The sequence below is a fragment of the Chiloscyllium plagiosum genome, unplaced genomic scaffold, assembly GCF_037043375.1.
Source record: "Chiloscyllium plagiosum isolate Xiang-an unplaced genomic scaffold, Cpla_swu_hap1 HiC_scaffold_40, whole genome shotgun sequence".
Lineage (NCBI taxonomy): Eukaryota > Metazoa > Chordata > Chondrichthyes > Orectolobiformes > Hemiscylliidae > Chiloscyllium > Chiloscyllium plagiosum.
In genome coordinates, this window is record NW_028270178.1 from 27,801,596 (window position 1) to 27,821,815 (window position 20,220).

General features: G+C 44.8%; 1 long non-coding RNA gene across 1 annotated transcript; it reads left to right on the forward strand.

The window, feature by feature from the left end:
• Window positions 1-460: 460 nt before the first annotated feature.
• LOC148138421 (uncharacterized) lies at window positions 461-6,846 on the forward strand. Its single transcript, XR_015754000.1, has 2 exons — window positions 461-2,497; window positions 2,639-6,846. It is a non-coding gene; the product is annotated as an uncharacterized LOC148138421 (long non-coding RNA).
• Window positions 6,847-20,220: the final 13,374 nt, after the last annotated feature.

The window sequence follows — 20,220 nt, forward strand, 5'->3', positions numbered from 1 at the left end:
AGCACTGACTGTGCTGGCTGGTGCTACAGTCCCACGTGCTCCTGCTGCCTCTGAGGAGCAAAAGAGGAGTTTCTTTGTCTCTTCCCCTTTTGTTTCGGGAAGATTTTTTTTTGTTTGGGTTTCCGAATTGTTTGCTTGTGTTTATTTTTTCCGTATTTGGAGCTACACAGGCAGCCACCACTGGCCCCATGGGTGTTCCCTTTCTTCCTGGTTGTGGAAATTGAATAAAGATTTGCACAACTTGTGTCTTTCACTGTCTCACACTGCACACACACATGGGTGCTGGGGAAACTATAAGCACTACCGCAGTTAGACCATATTGTGGGGGTAAAGAAAACGGCGACAAAAAAAAAACAGGTGAAAAACAGAAAATGGCCTGGGGTGTTTTATTTCTCCTGTTGATTCTAAGTTTGATTTAATCCCTGCCCTCTCCTTCACCTTTTTGATCTCTCAGTGTGGGATATAAATGAATTAATGTTATTTCTGCAAGTATAAATTCTGATACAGAATGGGAATGAGAAAATACATATTCAGCAAAAAGAAAGCATGAGACGTGAATACAGAACAATGGTGGATATATGGGCAAACAGGAAAGCATCTGTTTCCCCCTTACACGGGGACACAGGAACAAACCCTAATCAAAGAGGTCAAAGTGGCCTCTGGATGGAAATAGATGCTGATAGAAGAAAAGATATGCCTAATCAATAATCTATAATAGACTGACGTCAAACACCCTTATGGGAGTCAGAGATAAGAGTTTGTCACGGACAAAACAGGATAAACAGAAGTTGTGGGATAAGTCTTAAGGAAATGAGTGACGTAAGCGAAGCAGGGAACAAACAATGGAATAAGGAAAAATATGGGGATTCAAACTGTATAAATTTCGAGAGTTTGTTGGATTTGGTGTGCATTTTGTCATTACCTTACCTGGTAATGAGACAGGGCACCCACCTATAGGTGTATAAATAAATGGCGGATTCAGATATTTGTCTCGGACTGAAATTATTAAAGTGAGTGAGCTTTTGTTTCTCACAATTGGGGGCTCGTGTCCGGGATTTTCTTCCATCACCGGGGGGAGTGGCTGGCCTTGGACACTGGGAAGACGCGTCCCGTTCCCCATTGAGGAGCGGTCTCGTGTCCCGGTTTGGTCTGCTCCCTTGGGTGACTGATGTGAATCCTATAAGAGAGACATCTGAATCAGACAGTGATAGGAGCTCGATAGAAAATACGGTGACAAAAGGGGCCAGGCAACTCTGTGCACAGACCAAGGTAAGAAAATTGACTTTTAAGTATTGCCTTGGTGGCCGGGATTGAGTTTTAGTAGTTAATAAGGGACTAACGAAGTAACTCAATATGGCTTGCGCTTTGGGTAAGAAAAAAGCGTCCGGGGAAACAAAGTAAGGAAAAGACAATGGAAATGGAGGCGGGGTCCCTTACAACATTCCTCCGGAAAGTCCTTTGGGCAGGATGTTGTGGAAATTGGCAAAATAATACTTGTGCAAGGGAGAAAGATGATTAAATATTGTTGCTTTGTATGGACTAAGGACTCCATTCTTCGTCCCGCTGTCTTCTGGCCAAAGTACAGATCGGACGAAGACTGGGTTTGTGAATATCTGAGTTTATATGTCAATGTGCGAGAGAGAGAGAGAGAATGAAAAGAGCTGTACAGCTGGTAGGAAGTTTAACCCTTTGTGATTTGGTTTGAGTGAACATTTGTTTGTTGGTGATTGAATGTTTGTGTTTTATTCCCTGGAGCTTGAGTTCCAGGACTGTTTTGAATCTGATTTTTGTTATGGAAATTTAACATGATTTCTTTTAAGGTTAAGGATTCTATTGTGATTATGAAGAAAAAAAAAAGGAATGATAACTCCTGTTCTTTTTACAGATCATGACTGCCTTACTATCAGTTTCTAACTAATCTCTTTTATCTTTACATAAAAGCGATTTATGGAGGACAGTTGAAGTTTCAGTTCAACATTAGATTGTAGTAAAAGCAAAATTCTATGGTTAATATCTGTGACCTTGGATTCAGCCATTGTTCATGCATTAGAAGTTTTTTTTTAAAAAAAACTTGAGTAGACAAATTCTTTTAAGGCAAGTTCTGATTATTTTACGACTTATAGTATTGTAATTGAGCAATGATTGGTCAGGACTATTTAAGGAAACTAATTCTGGATCTAAATTAAAGGACTAAAACTGGGTAATTACAGTGAATTGCAAAATTGGGAACTGTATGCATTTTGCATTTTGACTATTAAATACTGAAGAAATGAACGTAAATATATATAAATATATTTATACGTTAGGAACAGGCTTTGAAGGTTAGTCAAGCATAAATTGATGAATTGGTGTTTGAAGTTATGGGGAGCTAGAAATATTGCAATATTTCTTTAAAAAAAAGAAAAAGGGGAAAAACGTAACGACTTATCCCCTTTGGGAGGTACCCATAGGGGACAAAGAGATTGGGTTTGTAAGTGCCCCCCTCACCAGTGGGGAGGTCAGAACATTTAAAAAGGAAATGGAGGTCCTGGTTGAGGATCCGGTGGGGTTGTCTGAACAAATTGTTCAATTTTTGGGGCCCAGTCTGTATACCTGGGCTGAATTAATGTCTATTTTGAATATATTATTTACTGGGGAGGAAAGGGGACTTGTACGAGGAACTGCCATTAAAATATGGGACAGGGAACACCCGATTGGAGATGGGGATGCTGGACAGGGAGAGATGAAGTTTCCCCTCAGAGACCCCAGTGGGAAAACCAAAACCCGGAGCATAGAGAAGGAATGAGGGAATTGAAAGACCTGATTCTAAAAGGAATAAGGGAGGCAGTTCCGAAGTCACAGAATTTGATTAAAGCCTTTGAAATTAGACAGGAGAAAGATGAGACTCCCTCAGCTTTCTTGCAAAGATTAAGGGACTCAATGCGGAAATACTCTGGAATGAACCCTGAGGACCCAGTGGCACAGGGTCTTTTGAAAGTACATTTTGTGACAAGAGCATGGCCAGACATACAGAGAAAGATACAGAAGATAGAAGGATGGAGCGAAAAACCATTAGATGAATTGTTGAGAGAGGCACAGAAAGTGTTTGTAAAGAGGGAGAGGACAAGGGGGAACATTTGATAGAGGGTTTGAGCGACAGGGGCAGAGATGGAAGTCGCTACAGGAAGGATGCTATTATTGTGGAAAGATAGGGCATTTTAAGCGGGAGTGTCCTGATCTACAAAGGGAAGAAAAGGCAATTCCGCTTATGAATTATGATGAAGAATAGGGGTGTCAGGGGTTCCTGCCCTCGGGGGCCCACCAGGAACCCTTGATAAACTTGAAGGTGGGACCGTGTAGGGAGGAGGTAATCTCCCGAGTAGATACGGGGCAGCACGGTCATCGCCGAATTTTAAACCAAAGAAAGTAGAAATGTTAACACGGTCAATTACTGTTTCGGGGGTGAAAGGGGAAGGATTTACTGTTCCAGTATTTGAACCTATGATGATAGAAGGTCCTAAAGGTAGGGTTACAGGGGAACTGCTGTATATCCCTGATATAGGAAGTAACTTACTGGGGAGAGACCTAATTATCCTTTTAGGACTGGAGATTGAAATTCAGGAAAAAGAATTAGTTGTACAACTGGCAATATTGACAGAGGATGCAGAGAGAGAGATAGACCCTATTGTATGGGCTAGAGAAGGGAATCGTGGAAAACTACAGATCTCTCCCCTTACAATAAATATAAAATGGAAAGGGGACGTTATCTGTGAACGACAATATCCTATTTCCATAGAAGGTAAACGGGGACTGCAGCCAGTAATTGAAGGACTGATTAGAGATGGGCTGTTGGAGCCATGTATGTCTCCTTATAATACCCCAATTCTACCAGTGCGGAAATCTGATGGAACTTATCGATTGGTGCAGGATTTGAGAACATTAAATCGAATAGTACAGATCAGGCACCCAGTGGTGCCAAACCCCTACACGTTATTAAGTAAGATCCCTCATGATTACAGATGGTTTATTGTGATAGATTTAAAGGATGCCTTTTGGGCTTGCCCCTTGGCGGAGGAAAGATTTGGGACTATCCCCCTATGAAATCTTATTTGAATTACCTTATCTGGGAACGCAGGGAGAATTGCCAATTCCCGAAACTAAAAATTTGTTTTTAAAGAAGTATATACTGGGCTTGTCCTCCTCTTTATCTTTCCTCAGAAAACAGGGTCTATTGGCACAGACTCCGCCCCTTGAATTTGCTGTTCATCCCATCCGGCCAGGAGATTGGGTTTTAATAGGATCATGGACAGAGATTAAGCTGCAGCCAGACTGGGAAGGGCCGTATCAAGCTCTTTTGACTACCGAAACGGCAATAAGGATGGCGGAAAAAGGCTGGACTCATTATACTCGAATCAAAGGGCCAGTGGACCCTCCAGTTGAGGAAGAAGTCTGGACAGCCGAATCAACACAAGACCCGCTGAAACTCAGACTAAAGAGACTTTGAGTAATTGACTATACAGTGGCGACGCGAGCGCGGGATTATTTCTGTAAAATTGTATATTAAGCCTTTTTGTGTTTTAGCATAATGATCAGAATACTGGGAATGCTTAGAGTTATGATGCTAGCCCTCTTGGTATTAGGATTTTGTCACATATCATTTTCATATGTATTATTAATGGTTCCTGAGTCTGATAATCCACAAGTAATAGACACTGATGTATGTAGCTTAGTAAATTGTGGGAATGTAGCTAATCAGAGACAATACCGCAACTCAGAGATACATCTTAAGTCCTATGGGGATGGCCTCGGGGATGGTACCTGGTATAATGGTCTTGTCACAATACACCGGGCCCCCTTCCGACCAGCACGCGATTGTCCCAATAAAAAGTGTAACCCCATATATTTAACGATAAGAAAAACCACATGGCACGGAGCGGTTTTGGGAGGTGGCACTTATGAGGTACAATTAAATGAAACATTTGGGATTGAAATGAAAGCAAATGGGAAGGAGTTTTTGGGCTGTTGTTTTCGAATTAGCAAAGGACAGGGAAAAATGGGTAGAATTACTGGGTAATGAGATACAACCTTTCACCCCTCCCAATGATCCTACAGTAGTAAAAATTATAGAGGTAAAGGATTTGAAACAGACCATCGAGATAGAGACTGGGTACGGGGATACAAATGCCTGGGTTGAATGAGTAAAGTATACTGTAAAAAGTCTGAACAAAAGCAATTGCTATGCATGTGCCTCCGGTAGGCCAGTGGCCCAGGTGGTTCCCTTTCCGCTCGGGTGGAAGCGAGACAGGAAGGGCATGAAATGTATGATAGCCCTGTATCAGGATGAGACTGCATGGAATGATAGGAATTGTACCTCCCTATCTCTGATGTTCCCTCCCTTGGAGGAGAAAGATGCAAAAGTTCCCCCCACATTTTCCGCCGCAGTTGGAAATCACACGTCATGTGTGCACAGGCGAGGTACGAGTCGGTTGAGACATTTGGGGGAGCTGAAATTATGTACAGAGATTAAGAATGTTACCGAAACGAAGAAGGGAGGGAACTACTCAGCATTAAAGGTTCCCCGAGCGGATCTGTGGTGGTACTGTGGAGGAAAAATATTGAGACCCACCCTACCTCCGGATTGGAAAGGGATATGCGCAATTGTACAATTGGCAATTCCATTTACCCTGGCATTTGAGAAGGAAAAGATAGTAGGGAAAAAGGGAAGGGGTAAGAGATTACTGTTAGATAATTCTTTTGATGACAGGATTTATCTTGATTCGGTAGGAGTCCCTAGGGGAGTACCTGAATTCAAGGCTCGTAACCAGATTGCAGCAGGCTTTGAGTCAGCTCTCTTTTGGTGGGTAACAATTAATAAAAATGTAGACTGGATAAATTACATTTTTATAATCAACAGCGATTTATAAAATTATACAAGAGAGGCGGTTAAAGGAATATCAGAACAGCTTGATGCGACAAGTAGGATGGCATGGGAAAACAGAATAGCCCTTGATATGATTTTAGCAGAGAAAGGGGGTGGTGGTTTCTATCCTTACTTCCCTGATAGTAGTAGTCGGGGTATTGGTGGCCATTGGCTGTTGTGTCATACCCTGTATACGAGGACTCACCCAGAGGCTGATGGAAACAGCCTTGATGAAACGAATGCCCCTGAGGGGAATCAGACAGAGGAACTTTATCAACTAAATAATAAGGAGATGAGTGAGACTAAGATGGATGAAATCTCTGAAATGATGCTTGCGAATTTTGGGAACAATGTTTAAAAAAAAAAGAGACAAAAATGCAGAAGATAACAGATAGTAATGAAAAGAAAAAGGGGAAATTGTGGGATATAAATGAATTAATGTTATTTCTGCAAGTATAAATTCTGATACAGAATGGGAATGAGAAAATACATATTCAGCAAAAATAAAGCATGAGACGTGAATACAGAACAATGGTGGATATATGGGCAAACAGGAAAGCATCTGTTTCCCCCTTACACGGGGACACAGGAACAAACCCTAATCAAAGAGGTCAAAGTGGCCTCTGGATGGAAATAGATGCTGATAGAAGAAAAGATATGCCTAATCAATAATCTATAATAGACTGACGTCAAACACCCTTATGGGAGTCAGAGATAAGAGTTTGTCACGGACAAAACAGGATAAACAGAAGTTGTGGGATAAGTCTTAAGGAAATGAGTGACGTAAGCGAAGCAGGGAACAAACAATGGAATAAGGAAAAATATGGGGATTCAAACTGTATAAATTTCGAGAGTTTGTTGGATTTGGTGTGCATTTTGTCATTACCTTACCTGGTAATGAGACAGGGCACCCACCTATAGGTGTATAAATAAATGGCGGATTCAGATATTTGTCTCGGACTGAAATTATTAAAGTGAGTGAGCTTTTGTTTCTCACACTCAGCAATTGTCCTTTGTTGAGCAGGGCATTGCTTGCCACTGACCACTCAGGTGTTTCCTTTCTTCCTGGTTGTGGAATATAAATAAATATCTACGTATTTGTTTTTTTCGGAGTGTCAGGGGCTCTGCTTGCTCTGAGAGCTGGCTCTGAGGGAGCTGAATCGTTGTCAAGGACTCTCCACTGGTAAATAAAAGGTGCCTTGGTGACAGGGAAAATAAAACAGGAAACGGCATGGAGTGTTTTATTTCCCCCTCTGATTCTAATTTAGATTTAATCCCTACTCTCTCCAATCATGTAAGCATTGCACTTTGTCGAGAAGGGCTCTGCATGTCACTGGCCACTTGGGTGTTTCCTTTCCTTCTGGTGATGGAACATGAATAAAGATTTCTGCACTCGTCATTTCTTCACTGTGTTCTACACATGCACAAACGCACACGACATGGGTGCTTGGGTGAAATAAACACTACCGCTATTTGGTAGTTGCGTAGGGTTTTTTATGAAAAGTAATCTGGAAATGGCGAGTTGCCTTTGAGTGGCCGGAAGCTGGGAGGGGCAGGTCATTTCCTGGTTTACCAGGGGTGTCTGAGTAATAAGCACTGTTTTACAAAAACAATCCCATCAACTAAAGAGTGTGCATTTAGGTTTCTTTTTTCCTCTTCGGTAAATTACAATAGGATTTGGGGTTCGTCTGCATTTCCCTTTGAATTGGTTGTACACTGGGGTTTTGGGATTTGGCTTTGCTACCCCTTTCCCCTGTAAATTGTGGGTTATTGTAAACTGCTGCTTATTATTCATTGTTGACTGTTTCTACTTTTGTACAATATAATTAAAAACATAACCAGGAGATGAGAATCTCAGTTCAGGAGACTGATTCCAATCTGGCTGGCACAAGTAAATAAAGGGTGATGGGATACTGGCCTCTACACAGTTATTTCAGATTCCTTGGTTCCCCCAGGGTGCAAAGGGTTTTCTAGATATCAATGTCCCAAGTGGAGGAAGTGTTCAGGAGTTGCAGCCGTGCATCTTCTACACTGTTCACACAGCTACCACAGCATCTTGCTGATGGACTGAGTGAATCTCTTGGTACCCAGGATGATGTTGAGCTGCAACTGTTGTCAGAACTGCACAGATCCAGACAAGTGAGCAGCACTCCATTGTCCTCCTGTCTTGAGGATCTTATCAATGATGGGCATGCCGTTATTTATTGGTTCAGTGACATTTCTATTAAACTGTTATCTCCTGTCATTCAGTACCAAGCCTTGATGGCGAAGAGAGAGCCTGAAAAAGTCATGCACCTAGGATTGCCACAACATGTCGGTACATGGGACCTTGCACAGTCACGAAGGATTTGTTTGTGGTAGTCACAGGGCAGTTATAGTTTTAAGTGAAAGTCCTTCCTGCTGACAAAGGCTGCTGTATGCTCTGTGGAGGCTTCGTTGAATGGATATATACATGCAGTCAATGGCACATAGCAAAGGCCATGGGCCCTGACAACATGCTGACAATTATACTGAAGACTTGTGCTCCAGAAATTGCAACATCCCTCACCAAGCTGTTCCAGTGCAGCAACAACATTGGCATCCACCCCACCATATGGCAGGTATGTCCTGGATGTAAAAGGCAGGACAATTCCAATCCAGTGAATGATCACCCCATCAGTCTACTCTTGATCATCAGTAAAGTGATGGAAGGTGTCACCAATAATGATAGCACTATTTGTGGCTTCACTAGTAAGAGCACCTGCTCAGTGACGCCCAGTTTGGGTTCCGCCAGGGCCACTCAACTCCTGACCTCATTATAGCCCTAGCTCAAACATTCCAAAGTGAGGCGAGAGTCACAATCCTCAACAGCAAGGCCACATTTGACCAGAGTGTGGTATCATTGAGCCCTGAACAAAACTGGAATCAATTCATATTCACACCAGACAAATGCCAGACAATGTCCATCCCAAATAAAATATTACATTACCGCTGCCTCTTGACATTCAGTGCTGTCACCATCTATCAGCACTCTGGGTGTGTCATTGACCAGAAATTAAACAGAGTTCCTTATGTAAATACAGTGGCTAGAACAGCATCACACAGGCTAGGAATACTACTGCAAACAAGTTACCTCTTGACTACCCAAAGCCTGTCCCACCATCTACAAGACACAAGGCAACAGTGTGATGGAATACTCCCCATTTGCTTGGATGAGTACAGTTCCAACAACACAAGAAACTCAACACCATCCAGGTCAAAGCAATCCGCTTGAATGGCACAATATCTACAAACAAGCACTCCCTCCACCAGCAACACTTCACAGCAACAGTATGTACTATTTACAAGGTAGACTGCAGGGAATATGTCAAAGATACTAAAGACAACACCTTCCAAATCCATGATCACTTCCATCTAAAAGGACATGGGCAGCAGATACTTGGAAATGCCACCACCTACATGTTCTCGTCCGAGCCACTCCCCATCCTGACTTGGAAATATATCACCATTATTGGAGTCTCACTGGGTCAGAATCCTGAAATTCCCTCCCTAAGGGCATTGTGGGTCTACCTACAGCAAATGTAGTTCAAGGCAGCAGCTCACCACCATCCTATCAAGGGCAACTAGGGACAGGCAATAAATACTGGTCCAACCACCAACAGTGACACCCCACAAGTGAATAAAAAGAAAAAAAAAACACTCTGCACCTGTGATAATCTAATGAAGGACTGCAGCCTAACTGATTGAATTGGTGCCAAAGAACGTGTTGGTGTCCAAGATAGTACTGATGTTTGGAAGATCCACAGACTGGGAGTTACTACAGTCATCTTCAGAAGATTCTTCTAATTAAGGTGAGGTGCAGAAATTCACAGTCACTTATAATGCCAATCAGCATTAGTATTCGCCACTTCCCAGAGAATTCAAGTTATAAGCCATCATAACTCACTGTTCAATAATGGCCCTCCTGGAGAGGCAGTGTCTGCAGCAACACATCTACTCTGATATGGACAGGAAGTCTCTGATGGTAAAACCTTGTTTAGTAGGTACCATAGTCTGTGCACCAAAGTGTTGTTGTGTGCCTCAGTGCCCCCTTTTCTGTGCTGCTTCCCCATCTAAAGGACTTGCAGCTAGTTCAGGGTTAACTTTTCAATCACATGGGAATCACAGAAGTGGTCAATGTTCTGTGAGGCCTCTCTGTGGATCTTGATGACCAGGGGTTCACTCCACAATGCCAAACCAGGTCAGTAAGGACCTTCAGGGTGAGACCCATGCTTTCATAGGCTTCTGTCAAGGTACTGACAATGGCCTCGAGTATATTCTTTGAGACTGCACATCCACAAGCATCATCCAGCTCGATGACACTGGTTCGGAGGGACTTTGGCTTTGGCTCGAGGACAGCAGAGGCTGAATGATTTCCCGCAGGCTCTGTAGTTTAGCTCCACTTCAGCGGGCAGCCTCTCTGCGATGAGGTGAACCAGGTAGATGGAGAGCAGTGTTGGGGCATTGACACAGCCCTGCCTGACCCCGGTCTGAACAAGGAATGGGTCTGGGATACAGCTTTTGTCATTACCATGACTTCCATGTCGTCATAGAGCAGGTGGAGGATGGTGCTAAACTCCATGGGTGCAACCAAAGTGGAGAAGGACACTCCACAATGCTTCCCGATTGATGATGTCAAATGCCATTCTAAGGTCAAAGAAAGCCAAGTACATGGCTAGGTTCTTCTGTGTGCTTTTCTCTTTATGTCACAGGTTTGATGTTGGACCTCAGCCTGTACGCCTGTCTTTTCTCTTCTGGTCATTGCATGGTATTTGTGTGGCGCAAATGGTATTTGCATAAAATCTGTTACATATCAAACTTTTACCAGTTCTGAGTACAAGTTCTAGAGCAGAACCTTATAGGTCCCTAAACAATGTGGACCGTAGCAAGAAACCTGGGAGAGTCACATGACAGATGTCTAGCAAGGTCTACCTTGACATCTGACAGGTTGGATTTTCCAGGTTCTCACTGGGGAGGGATACAACGCCTATTAAGGGAGATCATCCCTTGTTGTCAGCCTAATTAACTGCATCCATCTGCTTGTGCCTGCATCTCAGGCCTTAACAGAGATTATCATTATAATGCTGCTGCAAAGACACTTTGTGCTCAGTGACAGGCACCAAGCTGATGGATCGGACCAGACGACCTCTGACGCTCAAAGTGACCTTGTGCTATCCAGATACTCACAACATCACTGCTTTGTGGTACCCTTTTGCATTTTATTCCTTTAGCCAAAGATACCAGATTTACAGTACTGCTTATTGCCCTGTCACTTAGAGCAGAAGGAAAACAAGGAAATTTGGGTCAACAGTAAGCAAAGGGGAATCAAGGGCAGCTTCCAATACCACTCCAGGAGCTTGGATACAGTCAGTCAGTCAGCCACTTGGAGTGGTCAGAGTCAGGATCCTCTCCACATAAGGGGCGAGGAGCTGAATATTGGGCAGACCACCACCTTTTCCTGCCTCATTGTGCAACATTTTCTCCTGAGTTTGGAAAAAAAAGAAAGGATTAAGGGAAATGAAAGAGGTTGGCACAGTTGTTACAGTTAACGATGGTGGGAAATGTGTGGTGAGGTCTTCTGAGGAGGCAGCACAGAGGCCATTGCAGGGTCAATGACATGGGGGGAGTTGGGGTGAATAAGACCAAGTGAGGGGAGATGGTTCATGCAATAATGGGTTCTAGAACGGGTGAGAGGTGCATGCAGGAGGAGAGACAGAGTGAGTATGAGAGAGCAGGGAGTTTATTGAGATATGTCTCTTGATTAAACTTAAATATAAGCCATTAGTATTAAGTTAGCCTGGAGCAGTGTTTTGTGGAGGAATAATATGGTGCTATTTTCTGGGGCTATAAATTGGAAGATGCGAACTTAGCCCTTCGTAGAGTGATATGCTCTTCTTGTCAAACGTGGGAGTTTAGGGAGCATTTACGTCTTACTGAGGATTATATCTGCAATAAATGCCGTTGGTTGCAAATCCTATCAGATCAAATGGATTGAATGGAAAGACAGTCAGAGGCAAAGAGGAATTTACAAGAGCCAGGGGGCATGATGGATGGCAATTATAGGAATGGGGAGAAGTCTCAGATTCAGTCACATAGATGGGCTAACTCCAGGAAAGTAGGAGCGGTAGGCTAGCGGTGCAGGAGTCTCCAATGGCTATTCCCATTTCAAACATATATGCCGGTTTGGAAAATGTAGAGGGTGATGGATTCTCAGGGGAATGTAGCATGAACAGCCAAGTCTCTAGTATCGAGACTGTCTCTAATGTAATGAGGGGTACATCAGGTTCCAACTAATCGATTGTGTTAGGTGACTCTCCAGTCTGAGGTACAGCCAGGCGTTTCTGTGGCCAGCAGCGGAAAATCAGAATGGTGTGTTGCCTCCCTCGTGCCAGGATCAAGGATGTCTCAGAGAGGGTGCAGGATGTTCTCAAGGGGGAGAGGGCCAAGCAGGAAGTCATCGTACACATTGGAACCAACAACATAGGAAGTGAAAAGGATGAGATTCTGATGGGAGAATATAGAGAGTTAGGCTGGAATTTAAAAGGGAGATCCTCGAAAGTAGTAATATCTGGATTACTCATGGTGCCGCGAGCTAGTGAGGGTAGGAATAGGAAGATAGAGCAGATGAATGCGTGGTTGAGGAGCTGGTGTATGGGAAAAGGATTCACATTTTTGGTTCATTGGAATCTCTTCTGGGGTAGATGTGACCTGTACAAGAAGGATGGATTGCACCTGAATTGGAAGGGGGCTAATATGCTGGCAGGGAGATTTGCTAGAGCTGCTTGGGAGGAATTAAACTAGCTAAGGTGGGGAGTGGATCCCGGGAGATAGTTATTTTTGCAGCAGAGATAGGCGGGAGCTGGACGGATGTGAGATCGGAGCACAGAGGCTGTTGGGAAAGTTAGTGAGTGGTATTTAAGTAGGTGTATTCTAGGCCTCAGGTCCTACACAGTAGGGCCTCACTCCCACCCTCCTTATCTAACCTAATTAAGAGTCCACAGACTCGCAGCAAAGAAAAGGGGGTCGAGGGAAGTGTCTGGTGAGAAAAGTGAGAGTCTTTGGCTCAAGAGTCTTCAGTGAAGAGGCTGAGTGGGGAGATTATGCCCACAGTTGAAGAGAGTGAAGACATGACTGCCAAGCTGTTTCAATATGCTGCGTGCATGATGTGGGAGGTAGGAACACTGATGGTGTCTCTGACTCCTATAGCTGTGGAAAGTGTGTAGATATTCAGCTTCTGAAGGAGCATGTTACAGCACTGAGAAAAGAACTAGATGACCTCAGGCTCATCAGAGAGAATGAGAATTTCCTGGACAGGACCTTCTGCGAGGTCATTACACCAAGCATATCGGAAGAGAGAAGAAGGGCGAGGACAATGATGAAGGAAGAGATGATTCAAGTACAAGAGACCCCGGGAGAGAAGTACTTCTCGTGAACAGGTTGAATCTCTTGGAAACTGTTGAGACATATGACACTGCCACTCCGAGAGGCGAAGGGTCTACCAATCGAAAATTGGTGTGGAGACAGTGCCGAGGAGTCAGACATCATGCAGAGCCATGGCAATAGGGGACTCCATAGTGAGAGGGACTGAAAGGGGTTTTCTGCGGCAACAGGTGGGATTTGAGGATGGTGTGTTGCCTTCCTGGTGCCAGGATCCAGAACATCACCGACAGAGTGCAGGGAATCCTCAAGGGTCAAGGTGAAGAGCCAGAGGTGGTGGTGCATGTTGGTACAAATGATGTCGGGAAGAAAAGGAGGGACATTCTACAGTGGGACTACGGAGAACTCGAAGAAGGCTGAAAAGCAGGACTTCCAGTGGGGTTATCTCTGGTTTGCTTCCAGTTCCTTGGCTGGAAAGGGCAGGAACAGGGAGATAATGGACTTGAATGTGTGGCTGAGGAACTGGTGCAGGAAGCAAGGATTTAAATTCTTGGATTACTAGGGTATGTTTTGTGGTAATGATAAATTATACAAGAGGGACAGGTTGCACGTTAATAGGTGGGGGACCAACATTCTGGCAGGTAGGTTTGTCACTTCTTAAACTAAGAAGTGGGGGTGGCAAACTGGAAATCTAAGAAGGAAGTTAAAGGGAAAGTGAGAATAAGAGAAGTTAAGAAAGACAACAGAATCGACGGAGCAGAAAATTCAAGAAGGGATCATATAGTATGGTCAAGTGAAATAAGGATTGATAGGATGGGTGAGGGGAGTAACAAATTAAAAGTATTATATATGAATACACGAAGCATAAGAAATAAGGTGGATGAGTTTCAGGCTCAGTTGGAAATTGGCAGGTACGATGTTATAGGGATAACCAAGACGTGGCTTCAAGTGGACAGGACCTGGGAAATGAATATTCAAGGCTATACATGCTATTGAAAGGACAGATTGACAGGCTGATGGGGTGGGGCGGCCCTGTTGGTGAGGAATGAAATTCAGTCCCTTGCGAGGGGAGACATAGAAACAGGAGATGTAGAGTCAGTATGGATAGAGCTGAGAAATTCTAAGAGTAGAAAGACCCTAATGGGAGTTATCTACAGGCCCCCAAACAGTAGTCTGGATGTAGGGTGTAAGTTGAATAAGGAATTGAAATTGGTCAGTCGCAAAGATTGTTATGGGGGATTTAAACATGCAGATAGACTGGGAGAATTAGAGAAAGGGAGTTTGTAGAGCGCCTCCGAGATGGATTCTTAGAACAGCTTGTACTGGAGTCTACCAGGGAGAAGACAATTCTGGATCTGGTGTTGTGCAACGAACCAGATTTGATCCGGGACCTCGAAGTAAAGGAGCCATTAGGAGGTAGTGACCATAACATGAGAAATTTTAATCTGCAATTTGAGAGGGAGAAGGGAGAATCGGAAGTGTCAGTTTTGCAGGTGAACAAAGGGAACTATGGAGCTATGAGGGAGGAGCTGGCCAAAGTTCATTGGTTCAATACCTTAGCAGGGATGGCAGTGGAATAACAATGGCAGGTATTTCTGGATATTATGCAGAAGGTGCAGGATCAGTTCATTCCAAAGAGGAAGAAAGATCCTAAGGAGAGGCAGGGGCAGCCGTGGCTCACGAGGGAAGTTAAGGAATGTATGAAGATAAAAGAGAAGTATAACATAGCAAAGATGAGCGGGAAAACGGAGGATTGGGAAACATTTAAAGAGCAACAGAGGATAACTGAAAAGGCAATACGCGGAGAAAAAAAATGAGGTATGAAGACAAACTGGCCAAAAATATAAAGGAGGATAGTAAAAACTATTTTAGGTATGTGAAAAGAAAAAAATGGTTAAGACTAAAATTGGGTCCTTGAAGATTGAAACGAGTGAATTTATTATGGGGAACAAGGAAATGGCAGAAGATTTGAATACGTACTTTGGATCTGTCTTCACTTAGGAAGACACAAGCAATCTCCCAGATGTAATAGTGGCTGAAGGACCTTGGGTAATGGATGAGCTGAAGGGAATTTATAGTAGGCAGGAAATGGTGTTGGATAGACTGTTAAGTCTGAAGGCTGGTAAGTCCTCGGGACCTGATGGTCTACATTCCAAGCTACTTAAGGAGGTGGCTCTAGAAATCATGGACGCATTGGTAATCATTTTCCAACTTTCAGTATATTCAGGATCAGTCCCTGCGGATTGGAGGGTGGCTAATGCTGTCCCACTTTTCAACAAGGAAGGGTGAGAGAAAACATAGAATTATAGACCTGTTAGCCTGACGTCAGTAGTGGGAAAGATGCTGGAATCAATTATAAAAGATGAAATTATGACTCATTTGGATAGCAGTAACAGGATAGGTCAGCATCAACATGGATTTACAAAGGGGAAATCGTGCTCGACTAATCATGTGGAATCTTTTGAGGATGTAATTGTGAAGATGTACAAGGGAGAGCCAGTGAATGTAGCGTACCTCAACTTTCAGAAAGCCTTTGATAAAGTCCCACATAGGAGGTTGATGAGCAAAATTAGAGCACATGGTATTGGGGGCAAAATATTGACTTGGATTGAAAATTAGCTGGTTGACAGGAAGCAAAGAGTAGTGATAAACGGGACCCTTTCGGAATGGCAGGCAGTGACCAGTGGTGTGCCACAGGGATTAGTGCTGGGACCGCAGCTGTTTACAATATACATTAATGATACAGATGAAGGTACTAAAAGTAATATTAGCAAATTTGCTGATGACACAAAGGTGCGTGGCAGGGTGAAATGTGAGAAGGATGTTATGAGAATACAGGGTGAATTGGACAGGCTAGTTGAGTGGACAGATGCATGGCAGATACAATTTAATGTGGATAAATGTATGGATATCCATTTAGATGGCAAGGACAGGAAAGCAGATTACTATCTAAACGGAGTCAAGTTAGGTAAAGGGGAAGTACATCGAGATCTAGGTGTTCTTGTGCATCAGTCAATGAAAGCAAGCATGCAGGTACAGCAGGTAGTGAAGAAGGCCAATGGCATTCTGGCCTTCATAACAAGAGGAATTGAGTATTGGAGCAGAGAGGTTCTTCTGCAGCTGTACAGGGCCTTGGTGAGACCGCACCTGGAGTATTATGTGCAGTTTTGGTCTCCAAATTTGAGAAAGGACATTCTGGCTATTGAGGGAGCGCAGTGTAGGTTCACGAGGTCAATTCCTGGATTAGATTACTTACAGTAGTGGAAACAGGCCTTTCGGCCCAACAAGTCCACACTGCCCCGGCGAAGCGCAACCCACCCATACCCCTACATCGACCCCTTACCTAACACTACGGGCAATTTAGCATGGCCAATTCACCTGACCTGCACACCTTTGGACTGTGGGAGGAAACCGCAGCACCCGGAGGAAACCCACGCAGACACGGGGAGAATGTGCAAACTCCACACAGTCAGTCGCCTGAGGCAGGAATTGAACACGGGTCTCTGGCACTGTGAGGCAGCAGTGCTAACCACTGTGCCACCGTGCCGCTCGGAAAGTGAATATTTTACATGGACTATTCACAACTCTGGGACCCCCTTTTCTCTTAACTACTTATTTCCCGACTCCAGCTCGATAGCAATATACTGTTTCTGGGTCTGCCATCCTCTCATACCACAGGAGCGTGTAAGCTCTCAGTTCAGAACAGAATTCACCCTCGCTTAAAGGTACAGTACACGCTTTCAACTTCATCACATTATGCCCTGGTGAATATCGATAAGTGGGACCGATCTGGATTTCTTTTGCTCTGTGGTTTGTCAATATTTCATTTGCTCCATCTGGTGTGTGCAGGATTTTTGTTGCTCCATTGACAGCATGTCATTATTCGACTCTGTCTATAGGAATATATCAGTATTTCACTATCTCACACTCGTGTGTGTGGGGCAGGATTTCAGTTGTTTCATGGGGACTGTGACACTGTAACAATCTCAATGTTTGTAGATGGCACCGAACCTGGAAGAACTCTGCAGTCTATGGAGGACAGTGTGGAACTCTAACAGGACAGTCACACGTTGGTGCAGTGTTCGGGTGTAAGGCAGATGGGGATCAGTGCAGAGCAGTGTGAGGTGATACACTTTGGTAGGAAAGACAATGAAAGACAGTTTAAAACAGGCTGTGCCATTATAATGGGGCTGCAGGAGCAGAGAGCGCTGGGTGTATATGAGCACAGATTGTTGAAGATATCAGGACACTTGGGGAGAGCAGTAACTGTCACAGATTAGTTTCAATATCTGAGCTGTTTACAGGGGGAGGTGTAGGAGGGAGCCTCCGTGCTCCCTTCCTGGGAGGTGGTGGTGACGATGTGTAGGTGGGGGACATGGTCATGGTGAGGTGTCCGGATGGAGTCAGTCCACAGTGTTGTATCCATGCGGTGTTATTAATGTGGTGGGGGGTGGGTAAAGTGGAGGGAGAGAGAGCGAGAGAAAGAGACAGACAGAGACAGAGAGAGACAGAGACAGAGAGAGAGAGAGAAGGTGCTGCATGCGGCAGTGAGAGTGGTGGACCATGAGCCTTGTTCGGGGGTTAGTGCTGTAACAGATATACAGTGAGTGTGAGGGTGCAGAGACAATACGGTGACCTTTATCCTGACAGAGCGGGGAAGGTTATTGATACTTGTCCTGTATTGATGAACATTTCTTCAGACCACAGATGCACTGAGCTGGGTGGTGAGCTCAGACCATGCTCAGTGGGTCTGGTCGTGTGGCCCACTCTGGGAAGAGAATGGTCCCCCTCTGTACTAGCCCATTCACCAGGACCTCCGTGCTCCTGTCGACAAACCGTGGTGTAATTACCCCTTATCTACCATGTCGGGGTAAACTGTGCAGGGCAGCTCCTAACAGAGAAAGCTCAGCCGTGTGCTCAGTGACCTTTTAAAGATGGTGCCAGTGTCATGGATCATGGAATATCCAGGGACACCCGGGCGATGGTGAGTACATCCAGCCATATTGGGTGGGAGAATCGGGCTGGTATTGAATGAGAGGGACACCATGGGGTGGGTGGTTAATGAGGTGAGTTCGATAAGATAGCACCAGGAAACTAGCTCGGCCTAGTGTAGATGATCCCTCTGTCACAGTGAATGGAAATGGCACTGAGACAAATTATTGTTAGATTTAGCTCAATGAGCCAAATACTCTGCTGACCCTACACCCAGATACAAAGCTGCAGAACAAATACTCATCTAAAACTCTGCATCACCTGAACTCCCACCAATATCATGTTCAACTACAATTCCTGGAAACACGTATGTTACGGGATGCTGTTAATATGTTTTCATTTCTGCATTCTGAAACCTGGGAACACATCCTTCCATAACATTTTCTCTCAGTCTCCCCTCTCTGTCTATTTCGCATACCCCTCCCATTTGTTATTGTTTAAACTGATTCCCACTCCATCTCTGTATTTCTGTGGCAGTGATGTTCACACCCACAGCATCCCCTTGTCAGGGCACAATGGAGAGATGGAGCTGTAAATGGATGGGAGCTGCACATCCTGTCACTTCCAGCATGGGTTGCAAGATTCCCCACACTGGGCAGTGACCTAACACACTGTTACTGAGCAAAGCACGGGTGTGGTGTACACAGTCCTACATGCTGGGAGGGTAACTGCTCCTGGTTTACAGATCAATGCACTGGTTTGGTGTACACAGTCCTACATGCTGGAAGGGTAACTGCTCCTGGGTTACAGATCAATGCCCTGGTTTGGTGTACACAGCTCTACATGCTGGGAGGGTAACTGCTCCTGGTTTACAGATCAATGCCCTGGTTTGGTGTACACAGCCCTACATACTGGGAGGGTAACTGCTCCTGGGTTACAGATCAATGCCCTGGTTTGGTGAACACAGCCCTACATGCTGGGAGGGTAACTGCTCCTGGGTTACAGATCAATGCACTGGGGTGGGGTACACAGCCCTACATGCTGGGAGGGTAACTGCTCCTGGGTTACAGATGAATGTACTGGTTTGGGGTACACAGTCCTACATGCTGGGAGGGTAACTGCTCCTGGGTTACAGATCAATGCCCTGGTTTGGTGTACACAACCCTACATACTGGGAGGGTAACTGCTCCTGGTTTACAGATCAATGCCCTGGTTTGGTGTACACAGCCCTACATGCTGGGAGGGTAACTGCTCCTGGTTTACAGATCAATGCCCTGGTTTGGTGTACACAGCCCTACATGCTGGGAGGGTAACTGCTCCTGGGTTACAGATCAATGCCCTGGTTTGGTGAACACAGCCCTACATGCTGGGAGGGTAACTGCTCCTGGGTTACAGATCAATGCACTGGGGTGGGGTACACAGCCCTACATGCTGGGAGGGTAACTGCTCCTGGGTTACAGATGAATGTACTGGTTTGGGGTACACAGTCCTACATGCTGGGAGGGTAACTGCTCCTGGGTTACAGATCAATGCCCTGGTTTGGTGTACACAACCCTACATACTGGGAGGGTAACTGCTCCTGGTTTACAGATCAATGCCCTGGTTTGGTGTACACAGCCCTACATGCTGGGAGGGTAACTGCTCCTGGGTTACAGATCAATGCCCTGGTTTGGTGTACACAGCCCTACATGCTGGGAGGGTAACTGCTCCTGGGTTACAGATCAATGCCCTGGTTTGGTGTACACAGCCCTACATGCTGGGAGGGTAACTGTTCCTGGGTTACAGATGAATGTACTGGTTTGGGGTGCACAGTCCTACATGCTGGGAGGGTAACTGCTCCTGGGTTACAGATCAATGCCCTGGTTTGGTGTACACAGCCCTACATGCTGGGAGGGTAACTGCTCCTGGGTTACAGATCAATACCCTGGTTTGGTGTACACAGCCCTACATGCTGGGAGGGTAACTGCTCCTGGGTTACAGATCAATGCCCTGGT